Genomic DNA, 13,739 nt, shown 5'->3' with positions numbered 1-13,739 from the left:
ATTATGAAAGCTTGTCCTTTGCTTAGGCTTGTTCCCAACTAGCTCTTAAAACTTAAATTAACCTGTTTATATTAATCTACATTCTGCTGCATGGCGGGTTACATCTACTCAGTACCACCCATCCAACTTCCTCCACATCTGGCTGGCAAGTTTCCCGTGCTTTTTCCAGAGTTCCTATCTCACCCTGGACATCCCACCTATCCTCTCCTGCCTCACTATTGGCTGCTCAGCTCTTTATTAAACTAATCAGAAAGTGCCATAGACAGGTGAGGTAAAACAGAGAAACATCTTCACACAGTGTACAAAAGATTATCCTGGGTTGGGGATTCAGCTCAGTGGTAGAGCGCTTGCCTAGCAAGCACAAGCCCTGGGGTTTGGTCCTCAGTTTAAAAAAAAAATTATCCTAACAGGGATGAAATATGAAATATAACCACACCCAGCTCCCCCCCCCTTGCCTGTTATGCAGTGTGTTAATCACTAATGTGGAAAGTTTTTTATTTAAAGAATCTACTTTAGAAAATAATCTACTACTGCACTACTTAGCTACAGTCTAAATCATATCTCACCAAAGAATCATCTCTTTACAGCAAGTGGAGACCATCATAGAAAACCACAACTGGACACAATACAGAATCAATGGATCACAGCGAACCCAGCAAACAAATACATTACATTACAGCTCCAGCACTTATGGTTGAGGAAATATCCCAGGAGAGGAGAAAGAAAGATTATAAAAGCCAGAATACCAGGAGCTCTGCTGTGAAACAATCTCTTCTATAAATGAATGCACTAAACAAGACCAGAACAATGGCAATATCACAGACATGCTAATGTGGGAGGGGAGGAAATTTCACTGGGTCCCATCTCTAGATAAAGAACTACAGGCAACTATTGACTGCTAGAAGAACTGGCCTCTTACAAGCATGATACCCCTTTATTGATTGTTCAGTGCAGATTGGTCAGCTCTGAAACCACATATACACAACAAAAATATACTCACCAGGTTATATTTATATACTTGTGTGTGTATATATATATATATGTATATATATATATATATATATATATATATATACATATATATATATATATACACACATATATATACATATATATGTATATATATATATATAGTCAAAGGAAAATAGGCTATTGTGATCTATTTTGTCCCCCAATATATTGTGCACCCTAATAAACTTATCTGGGGTCAGAGAACAAAACAGCCACTATATTAGACATAGAGGCCAGATGGTGGTGGTAGCACATGCCTTTAATCCTAGCATTCTGGAGGCAAAAATCCATCTAGATCCCTGTGAGTTCAAGGCCATACTAAGAACAGAGCCATGTGTGGTGGCACACATCTTTACTTTTGTGTGTGTGTGTGTGTGTGTGTGTGTGTGTGTGTGTGTGTAGCTGAAGATCGAACCCAGGGCCTTGCAGGCAAGTGCTCTACCACTGAGCTAAATCCCCACCCCCTCCCTTTTTTGGGGCACACATCTTTAATTCTGGCACTTGAGATCTTATGTCTTTTCTTGGGGAAGATACACACCTTTAATCCCAGGAAGTGATGGTAGAAAGCAGAAAGATATATAAAGTGTGAGGACCAGGAACTAGAGGTTTTTAAGCTTTTAGGCTTTTAACACAGTTCAGCTGAGATCCCCTCTGGGTGAGGACTCAGAGGTTTCCAGTTTGAGGAAACAGGATCGGCTGAGAAGGTGGTGAAGTGAGATTAGCTGTAGCTTGTTCTGTCTCTCTGATCTTTCAGAATTTACCCCAGTAGCTGGCACTGAGTCTTTTTTTATTAATAAAACCATTTAAGATTCATGTTACAGGCTATGGATTTATTTGTGGGGAGCATGGGAGGAGTGGAGGAAGGGCACCCAGGGGGCTGCAGGGAGGAAGTGGGGAGGAATGTAATTTCACTTTAACATATGTAAAGAGTTTACACAACTGGTTATTGTGCACAGAATAAGAGACTGCAAACTGATCAGTTCTAAATGGGGTACCCCCTCCCCCCAAGACTTAGGGATTATCATGGAAGAGGGGACTGAAGTAGTGTAACAACCAGAGTGCTTTCTGGACATTATAGGGCGGTTACACCTAAGAAATTGTAATGGTTGCCTGTACAAGACCTACACAAGATAAAGCCAGACCAAAATCTCACCATGGACTAAGGAGGGGCTCACAAAATGCCACCATAGCTGAGGAACTGTTAGCAGTTGATGCATGCTAGAAAAAAAATCCATTTTGTTGTCAGATAAGGTCCCTGATAAGCCCCTAATCAAGTATATCATCCTATACTAGTACATGTACAGATAGCACTAATTTTTCAGTGGGTTTAAATCAAGAGCATAGGGAAAGGGGCCAGCCAAAGAAACCCATCCTGGCCTTGAGACCCAGAACCACTGAAAGAAACACAGCCTGGATCTGGGACCTGAGCCAGTGAAAGAAAAACTTTATCCCTTAACCTAGAACCAAAGAAATATGCCCTGAAACCAGTGCCAAAGAAACATATTTTGTCCCTAGAATCAGAGCCAGCAGAAAAAATATGCCCTGGCCTTAGAAGTGGAGCCAAAAAGCTGAATTAAAAAAAAAAAAAAAAAAAAAAAAAAAAAAAACAGGCCGGGAACTCCCATCTGGACCAGAGGTGAGTGCCTGGGGTTATAGCCAGAGAGGCAACTGTCCCTGGGTCCCACCACTGGACACAGGCCATCCCAGGAGGAACTGCCCAACTTGGCCCCAGTTTCTGGCCAATCGGGCCCTGCAGGAAGGCTTCCCTTTTCCAAGACTGCAGGCAGACCCTGCAGTCTCCACACCCTGCCCCCACATCCATTTGCCCAAGATCCCAGCCACTTCCTGAGAATCAGAGACCAGCCCCCAGCTTCCATCCTGCCCTGGAACTCCAATCTGGACCAGAGACCAGAGGAAGTCCCATCTGGACAAGAGGAGCTCCCATCTGGACAAAATGAGGAGACCCCAGGGACTTCCCGAGACTCAGAGTCCAGCCCCCCAGCTCCTATCCGGCCAGCATTCTCATCTGGACCAGTGCTCCCATCTGGCCCAGAGCTTCCATCTGGACCAGAGAGAGGCTCCCTAAATCTGTCAGCTCTCTCTGGACCAAGTACACTGATAAGACCATAACAAACCAAAGAGGGGATGGGCAGACGTCAAGGCAGAAGTACATACAACAAAAAAAGAGCAATACAGCATCACCAGAACCTAGCCCTTCTCCAACAGCTAGATCTGAACATAACAGAATGGAGGAAGAAGAAAACAACCTTATAAGTAACATCATGAAGAGGCTAGAGCCTTATATAGAAGAAATAAAAAATAAAGTAGAGGAACAGACAAAAAAATGGAAAGAATGCTATAAAAAAAACGAGAGGAAAGGACAATTAAAGCAGAAGAAAACAATAAGACCTTGAAAGAAAATCATGAAAAAGCAAGGGAAATAGTCCAAGACCTGAAGAGGGAAATAGAAAAAATGAAGAAGACACTAGCAGAAGGAATGCTGGAAATAGAAAATCTGAGTAAACAAACAGGAACTTCAGAGGCAAGTATAACCAACGGAATGCAAGAGATGGAGGAGAGGATCTCTGGTGTTGAAGATATGGTAGAAGAAATAGATTCATCAGTCAAAGAAAACACTAAAACCAATAAAGTCATGACCCAAAATGTCCAAGAAATTTAGGACACCATGAAAAGACCAAACCTACGAAAATAGGGATAGAGGAAGAAGGAGAATACGAACTCAAAGGCACAGAAAATATATTTAACAACATCATAGACGAAAACTTTCCCAACTTAAAGAAGGAAATGCCTATGAAGATACAAGAAGCCTATAGAACACCAAACAGACTAGACCCCACAAAAACAGTCCCCTCACCACATAATAATTAAACAACTAAATGTTCAGAATAAAGAAAGAATATTAAGGGCAGCAAAGGAAAAAGGCCAAGTGACTTATAAAGGCAAACCCATCAGAATAACACCCGATTTCTCAATGGAGACTTTTAAAGCCAGAAAGACCTGGATATAATGCAGACACTAAGAGACCATGGATGCCAGCCTAGACTAATATACCCAGCAAAACTTTCAATGATCATAGATGGAGTGAACAAGACCTTTCAAGACAAAACCAGATTTAAACAATACTTATCCACAAACCCAGCCCTACAGAAAGCACTACAAGAAAAATTCCAACCTAAGGAAGGCAGATACACCCATGAAAATGCAGGCAATAGATAACACCACAGCAGTAAACACCAAAGAAGAGAAGTACACACACACTACAACCAAAAAAATAAAAATAACAACAGGAACGAACAATCACTGGTCATTAATAACCCTCAATATCAATGGACTTAATTCACCTATAAAAAGACACAGAATAAAAGAATGGATATGAAAACAGGACCCATCTTTCTGCTGCATACAAGAAACACACCTCAAATTCAAAGAGAGACACCTCCTAATAATAAAAGCCTGGGAAAAGACTTTCCAATCAAATGGTCTTAAGAAGAAAGCTGGTGTAGCCATCCTAATATCCAGCAAAATAGACTTCAAACTAAAATCAATCAAAAGAGATGATGAAGGACATTACATAGTCATCGCAGGAAAGATCCACCAAGATGAAGTTTCAATTCTGAACAGTTATGCCCCAAACACAAGGGCACCCACATATGTAAAAGAAACATTACTAAAGCTTAAATCACATATAAAACCCCACACATTAATAGTGAGAGACTTCAACACCCCACTTTCACCTCTGGACAGATCGGCCAAATTGAAACTTAACAGAGACATAAAGGACTTAACTGATGTTATGGCTCAAATGGACTTAATCAATATCTACAGAACATTCCACCTGAACAAAAGAGAATATACCTTCTTCTCAGCAGCCCATGAAACCTTCTCTAAAATCGACCACATACTTGGCCACAAAGCAAATCTCAACAGATACAAAACAATGGGAATAACCTCCTGTGTTCTATCAGACCACCATAGTTTAAAGTTAGATTTCAACAACAGAATAAACTACAGAAATCCTACAATCTCATGGAAACTGAATAATGCTCAACTGAATCACCAATGGTTAAGGAAGAAATAAAGAAAGAAATTAAAGACTTCCTAGAGATCAATGAAAATGAATACACCACATACCCAAACTTATAGGATACTATGAAAGCAGTGCTAAGAGAGAAATTCATAGCACTGAATGCCCACATAAAGAAGCTGGAGAAATCTCACGCTAGTGACTTGACAGCACACCTGAAAGTCCTTGAACAGGAAGAAGCAAAGTCTCCAAGGAGGAACAGATGCCAGGAAATTATCAAAATGAGAGCTGAAATCAATAAAATAGAAATAAAGAGAACAATACAAAGGATTAATGAAACAAACAGTTGGTTCTTTGAGAAGATCAACAAGATAGACAAGCCCTTATCGAAACTAACCAAAAGACGGAGAGAGAGCATCCAAATTAACAAAATCAGAAATGAAAAGGGGGACATAACAACAGACAATGAAGAAATCCAGAGAATCATCAGGTCATACTTCAAAAACCTCTACTCCAGGAAACTGGAAAATCTAAAAGGAATGGATAATTTTCTGGATAGGTACCACATACCTAAGTTAAATCAAGAGCAGATAAACCATTTAAATAGTCCAATAACCCCTGAAATAAATCAGTCATTAAAAGTCTCCCAACCAAAAAAAAAGCCCAGGACCAGATGGTTTCAGTGCAGAATTCTACCCGATCTTCAAAGAATACTTAATACCAATACTCTTTAAATTGTTCCACACAATAGAATCAGAAGGTATATTACCAAACTCCTTCTATGAGGCTACAATTACCCTGATTCCTAAACCAAACAAAGATGCAACAAAGAAAGAGAACTACAGACCGATCTCCCTCATGAACATTGATGCAAAAATACTCAATAAAATTCTGGCAAACAGACTCCAAGAACACATCAAAACAATTACCCACTATGATCAAGTCAGCTTCATCCCAGGGATGCAAGAGTGGTTCAACATATGAAAGTCTGTCAATGTAATACACCATATAAACAAACTAAAAGGAAAAAAAAACACATGATCATCTCACTAGATGCAGAAAAGGCGTTTGACAAAATCCAACACCCCTTCATGAGAAAGGTCTTGGAGCGAACAGGAATACAGGGAACATACCTAAACATAATAATGGCAATCTACAGCAAGCCAACAGCCAACATCAAAGTAAATGGAGAGAAACTCAAAGCAATACCACTAAAATCAGGAACAAGGCAAGGCTGTCCCCTCTCCACATACTTATTCAATATAGTACTTGAAGTTCTAGGCAGAGCTATAAGACAACACAAAGAGATTAAGGGGATACAAATTGGAAAGGAAGAAGTCAAGCTTTCCCTATTTGCAGATGACATGATAGTGTACATGAGTGACCCCAAAAATTCAACCAAGGAACATGATACAGCTAATAAAAACCTTCAGCAACATAGCAGAATACAAGATCAACTGTAAAAAATCAGTAGCCCTACTATATACAATAGACAAAGAGGCTGAGAAGGAAATCAGAGATATATCACCCTTTACAATAGCCACAAATGATATAAAATACCTTGGGGTTACTCTAACTAAGCATGTGAAGGACCTATATGACAAGAACTTTAAGTCCCTGATAAAAGAAATTGAAGAAGATGTCAGAAAATGGAAAGATTTCCCATGCTCATGGATAGGCAGGATTAACATAGTAAAAATGGCGATCTTACAAAAAGCAATCTACAGATTCAACGCAATCCCCATCAAATTACCAACACAATTCTTCACAGATCTGGAAAGAATAATACTCAACTTCATATGGAAAAACAAAAACCCCAGGATAGCCAAAAGAATCCTGTACAATAAAACAACCTCTGGAGGCATCATGATCCCCGACCTCAAGCTCTACTATAGAGCTACAGTAATGAAAACCGCTTGGTACTGGCATAAAAACCGACATGTGGACCAATGGAATTGAATTGAAAACCCTGACATTAACCCGCACACCTGAACCTATAATTTTTGACAAAGAGGCCAAAACTGTACAATGGAAAAAAGAAAGCATCTTCAACAAATGGTGCTGGCATAACTGGATGTCAATGTGTAGAAGGCTGCAAATAGATCCATATCTGTCACCATGCACAAAACTTAAGTCCAAGTGGATCAAAGACCTCAACATAAATCCAGTTATTCTGAAACTGATAGAAGAGAAAGTAGGAAGTACTCTTGAATGCATTGGCACCAGAGATCACTTTCTAAATATAACACCAGTAGCACAGACACTGAGAGAAACAATCAATCAATGGGACCTGTTGAAACTGAGATGCTTTTGTGGAGCAAAGGACATGGTCAACAAGACAAAGCGACAGCCTACAGAATGGGAAAAGTTCTTTACCAACCCCACATCTGACAGAGGGCTGATATCCAGAATATATAAAGAACTCAAGAAATTAGACATCAAAATGCCCAACAGTCCAATTAAGAAATGGGCTATAGAACTAAACAGAGAATTCTCCACAGAGGAAGTTCAAATGGCTGAAAGACATTTAAGGAATTGCTCAACATACCTAATCATCAGGGAAATGCAAATCAAAACGACTCTGAGATACCACCTTACACCTGTCAGAGTGGCTAAGATCAAAAACACTGAAGACAGCTTATGCTGGAGAGGATGTGGATCAAGGGGAACTCTCCTCCACTGCTAGTGGGAATGCAAGCTTGTACAGCCACTTTGGAAATCAATATGGTAGAAAATTGGGAATCCATCTCCCCCAAGACCCAGCTGTAGCACTCTTGGGCATATACCTAAGGAATGCTCAATCATACCACAAGGGCATTTGCTCAGCTATGTTCATATCAGCATTGTTTATAATAGCCAGAACCTGGAAACAACCTAGATGCCCTTCAACTGAAGAATGGATAAAGAAAATATGGTACATATACACAATGGAGTACTACTCTGCAGAGAAAAACAATGACATCATGAGGTTTGCAGGCAAATGGATGGATCTAGAAAAAATCATCCTGAGTGAGGTAACCCAGACTCAGAAGGACAAACATGGTATGTACTCACTCATAGGAGGATACTAGATGTAAAACAAAGATGACTAGACTGCTACACAACTCCAGGGAGGCTACCTAGAAAACGGGACCCTAGGAAAGACACAGGGATCACCCAATGACAGAGAAATGGATGAGATCTACATGAACAACCTAGACGACAGTGGGAGTAATAAAGGGCAAGATTTGAGGGAAAGAAAGCTTAGGGGAGCAGGAGATCCCAGCTGGATCAAGAACAGAAAGGGAGAATGAGGAATAACAGACCATGATAAATGAAGACCACATGAGAACAGGAGTGGGCAGAGTGCTGGAGAGGTCCCCTGAAATCCACAATGATATATCCTCTGTAGATTGCTGGCAATGGTCGAAAGAAAGCTTGATCCAACCTAGTCTGGTGATCAGATGACTAAACGCCCTAGCAGTCATCTTGGAACTCTCATCCAATAACTGATGGAAGTGGATGCAGAGATCCTCCGCTAGGCCCCAAGTTGAGCTCCAGGTGTCCAACTGTCAAGAAGGAGGAGGGACTGCAAGAGCATGAATTGTTGAATCCAAGAATGCAAAAAGCACAGGGACAAATAGCCAATCAAATGGAAGCACATGAATTATGAACCAACGGCTCTGGAGCCCCCCACCTGTATCAGGCCCTCTAGATAAGTGAGACAATTGAATAGCTTGAACTGTTTGGGAGTCATCCAGGCTGTGGGACAGAGACCTGTCCTTGGTGCATGAGCTGGCTGTTTGGAACCTGGGGCTTACACAGGGACACATGCTCAGCCTTGAAGGAGGGGACTGGACCTGCCTGTATTGAATCCACCAGTTTTAAATGAGTCCCCAGGGGTGTCTTGATCCTGGAGGACATGGCAATGGAGGGCAGTGGCTGGGGGAAAGGTGGGGGTGGGGCCGGGAGCGGGGGAGGACAGGGGAACCCATGGCTGATGTATAAAATTAAAACACATAATAATAAAAAATAAAAATAAAAAAATAAAATTGCAATATCCTTTTGGTGGAAAAAAAAGAAAAAGAAAGAAAGAAAGAAACACAGTTTGGCTCTGAAATCAGGACCATCTTTGCCTCTGACCAATTAAACTAACCAATCCCTTAGCAGAAAAAAAAATCACCAATCCTTGAGCAGTCCTATATAAACCACCCTGTTATTCTTTCCCACCCTGATAGAGGCAGCCACTCTCTTGGACTCCTCCTTTCCAAATAAATCTCTTTTTCAAAAGAGTCTTGGGCAAAGATCATCATTCCCCAGTTTTGCCAGTATAGAGAATAAGAACCTTGCTGAGACTTCCCTTGTTGGCTGGGCAAAGCAGAGCAGAACAGAAGAACCTTGCTGATATGTCATTTAGGGGACTGAGCAAGGCAGAGCAGAAAAAGTAACAACTTTTCCCCAGAGCTGGAGGAGATTGCTACATTTCTGCAGGGGTTTCCCCTTTAGCAGAGTGAAGCAAAAGAAGCAACATCTTGGGCCAGAGAAGAAACAAAGCTCTGCTAGGAAGGCCCCTTAAAGGGAGGTGGAGGAAAGCTCAGCTGTAGTGGCTCTCCAGGAGGGAACAGGATTGTTATATCCTATGGGGAGATCATCCCCCACCACATCCCAGCTCCAGGGATAGCCTGACTTCCCAGTCAGGATCGTTCCCTCCAGAGCTGAGCTGTCCCATTCCAGCTTCAGCCACCAGAACTGTCCAACTGAAGCTCCAGGTACAGCCTGACTTCCTGAGCAGTCAGGATACTCTTCCCCCCAGAGCTGTACACTGGCTTACCTTTTTGGTGCTGAAACCCAGGATAGACTCCCTTGGTGCCTGTAGTTTCCCCTTGTGGTCTGAGCCACACTGGGACCCTGTCCCTTATCTCCACTCCATCTGCAATGGACTCAACTTCTGGCTCACTGATTGCTCAGAATCCCATCAACAGCAGTAATTAGGTAAGCTCCCCCTTTGGTCGGTGTAAACATTTCCCTGGGTTTGAAGAAGTGACCATTGGGTGGCACCCCTCTAGTACTCTCAGAAGTGGAGGTACCTCCAGCCATGGTCTTTACGGCTACCGCTGGCCCTCTTCACCTGACGACACTCCCTACCATTAGAGCTGCAATCGGGCAGTTTCCTTAGGCCCAATTAGGTTATAGCATCCATTCTTGTGTTCTCCCCCTCTCTTCCCCACAAAAAAAGGAGTCACAAAAGTCTCCTTTTCCAGCCCTTTCCTCTGGATGAGACTCTCCCCCTAGAGCTCAGTTTTCTCTTGTCTTCTTGCCTCTATGGAAGCCCTGGTACCAGGTACCTGAGTTTCTCCACTGGCTTAGCCAGGCTAAGCTTGCTATACTTGACCCCTGTTGAGGTGGGTGATGACCCTCTGAATGGCTTGGTCCTTGGTTGGTCCTCCCTGAGTGCAGGGGATGCCTGTGACTATAGGCTGCAGTGAACTCTTCCGTCACCTCTCATCCATGGGAACTCTGTATTCCATACCCTCCCATTCCCCCTTGGGATGCCTCCTAGAAAATCTCAAACCTTTACATCTGGCACCCAACTTGAAAGGCCCTAAATTTGTTCACCTTTGCAGTAAAGTTTGGCCTCAATATCCCTTAGATAACCAATCTAAATGGCCACATAATGGCACAATAGATCCCAATATTATTAGGGACCTTTACAACCACTGTGAATGACCAGAGGAATGGAAAGAGACCCTCTATATTAAAGCTTTTGCTTACCTTCACTCCAAACCTTCTTTCTGTGCTTCCTGTTCCCCCACCCAGCTCCTGCTATCTGTGAAGTAAGAACAGGATGAATCTGTCTTCTTTGATCTAGTTAATGATCCTTCCCTTTATAGACCAAAGCACACACCTTCCTCTCTTCTGGCCCCTTTAGTTGCCCTTTCTCCCTCCTCAGTGACAGGTCATCAGGCTTCTGTTGTTCTACACAGCAGCAGTCAGCCTCACACTTTACCATCATCTTCACCATCATCGGCAGCAGATTTAGTGACACACTTGGGAATTCTTTTTTTTTTTTTTTTTTTTTTTTTTTTTAGCTAAGCAAGTGCTCTACCACTGAGCTAAATGATTCCACCTGGACTATGGTAACACGAATAAGCTGATAAACACCATCTAAAGATTGGCTTTGGACTACAAACTACTCAGGACAATTTCAAGGTGGCTGGCTGAGATGATCTAGCCTCACAGACTACTCTAGCCACTACTTGAGACAAGCCTTGCACTTTCCCATTACATAGAGACTAGGCAACAAATTATACAGCTAGCTCTCCCAGGACTTGACAATTATCTCAATATGCTTTAGGGTCCCCTAAAGATGCCATTGCCCCCGGATGTAGAGAGCTGCGTGCAGCCGCACCTTAAAGATGGCGCTGGCTTCCACCCTCCTCCCGAGGGCGAGTGCTCAGAGTGGTAAACAAATCCTTATTTGGCTGTGGCTGGAACTGAGTGTTGCTTGCATTTGCATGGACCCATGGACAGCACCCACGTGGCTGCTCAGGGTTGGCAGCCCATGCCTACTTAAGGGCTGGGAGAGGCTCGCCTGGAGAGAGACATCGCTTGTAACAAGGTCCTGAATAAACTGCTTAAAGAAGAGCATCATCCTTGCTGGTTGAGGCGGGCGCGACGCCCGGACAGCAGGAAGAAATTTTAAGGACATGATACCCACATTCCCAAGAGGTGGGGTGGCTGGATTCTGGTCATTCAGTTGGTTATGGATATCTGTCATCATTTAGGGTGGTCAGTTACAAGTGGTAATGGTCAGGAAAAAGATGAACAAAAGATATTAGATTCAGGGATCTTGTTCCAAAAAGAAAAAGGGGGATATAAAAATAGGATAAAAAAGTAGGTTATTGAATCTATTTTTAGACCAAAAAAAAAAAACCACTACTTTTAAATATTTTACATTGCCTTGGATTTTTGTATATTGATACAAATTTGAGATTATTTTTGTTATACTGTATATAAGTGATGGAAATGATAGGATAAAAAGGTAGATTATTGAATCTACTTTTAAACCAAAAAAGCAACTACTAGTTTTAAATATTTTATATTGGCTTGGATTTTTGTATATTGATACAAATTTAAGGTTATTTTGATTATAACATACTGTACATTTGTTTCAATTTTTGTTCAAAGTATTGTACCTATACAGCTCATTTAAAATGTAATGTAAATTTCTAGTCTTTGAAAATTATTACTACAAATTATTTAGGACAATAAAGAAATGCAGATTAGTAGTTAGTCATATATTACAATCAAACTTGTAGTCACATTAGGTATGTTTTCAAAGTCAAAGAGATTATTTTAAGTAGACAGGTGGTCTTCAAATACTTCAGAGATCTACAGAACATGGTATTTGAAATGTTTTAAAAGCATAAGGTTATTTTTTATGACAATAAGACATATCTGCTCCAGGCAGCACCAATTTACTTCAAAGAAGATGATGGGAATCAAAGAAATTCCATATTGAGTATACTTTTTTTATTTTTTATTTTTTTAGCCTAGTCATTCTTTGTTTTACATCTAGTATCCTCCTATGAGTGAGTACATACCATGTTTGTCTTTCTGAATCTGGGTTACCTCACTCAGGGTGATTTTTTCTAGATCCATCCATTTGCCTGCAAACCTCATGATGTCATTGTTTTTCTCTGCAGAGTAGTACTCCATTGTGTATATGTACCACATTTAATTTATCCATTCTTCAGCTGAAGAGCATCTAGGTTGTTTCCAGGTTCTGGCTATTACAAATAATGCTGATATGAACATAGCTGAGCATGTGCCCTTGTGGTATGAATGTGCATTCCTTGGGTATATGCCCAAGAATGGTATAGTGGGTCTTGGGGGAGATGGACTCCCAATTTTCTAAGAAAGCACCATATTGGTTTCCAAAGTGGCCGTACAAGCTTGCATTCCCACCAACAGTGGAGGAGAGTTCCCCTTGATCCACATCCTCTCCAGCATAAGCTGTCTTCTGTGTTTTTGTTCTTAGCCATTCTGACAGGTGTAAGGTGGTATCTCAGAGTCATTTTGATTTGCATTTCCCTGATGATTAGGTATGTTGAGCAATTCCTTAAATGCTTTCAGCCATTTGTGCTTCCTCTGTTGAGAATTCTCTATTTAGTTCTATAGCCCATTTCTTAATTGGACTGTTGAGCATTTTGATGTCTAATTTCTTGAGTTCTTTATATATTCTGGATATCAGCCCTCTGTCAGATGTCAGGTTGGTGAAGACCTTTTCCCATTCAGTAAGCTGTCACTTTGTCTTGTTGACCGTGTCCTTTGCTCTAGGAAAGCTTCTCTGTTTCAACAGGTCCCATTGATTAATTGTTTCTCTCAGTGTCTGTGCTACTGGTGTTATATTTAGGAAGTGATCTCCTGTTCCAATGCATTCAAAAGTACTTCCTACTTTCTCTTCTATCAGGTTCAGAGTAACTGGATTTATGTTGAGGTCTTTGATCCACTTGGACTTAAGTTTTGTGCATGGTGACAGATATGGATATATTTACAGTCTTCTACATGTTGACATCCAGTTATGCCAGCACCAATTGTTGAAGATGCTTTCTTTTGTTTCCATTGTACAGTTTTGGCTTTTTTGTCGAAAATTATACGTTCATAGATGTGTGGATTAATGTCAGGGTCTTCAATTCAATTC

The 13,739-nt window shown here is 41.3% G+C and overlaps 1 protein-coding gene across 1 annotated transcript in view; it reads right to left on the bottom strand.

Moving 5' to 3' along the window:
* Positions 1-10,826, bottom strand: part of LOC118568850 (CD209 antigen-like protein 2) — a 51,417-nt gene extending 40,591 nt beyond the window's left edge. Inside the window, exon 1 of the mRNA XM_036166340.1 lies at positions 10,808-10,826. The gene's annotated coding sequence lies outside the window, so the exon portion shown is untranslated. The remainder of the gene's footprint in view (positions 1-10,807) is intronic.
* Between the last annotated feature and the right edge of the window lie 2,913 nt (positions 10,827-13,739).

This window comes from Onychomys torridus, chromosome 17, assembly GCF_903995425.1.
Source record: "Onychomys torridus chromosome 17, mOncTor1.1, whole genome shotgun sequence".
NCBI lineage: Eukaryota > Metazoa > Chordata > Mammalia > Rodentia > Cricetidae > Onychomys > Onychomys torridus.
This window is presented reverse-complemented; position numbering and strand designations above follow the sequence as displayed.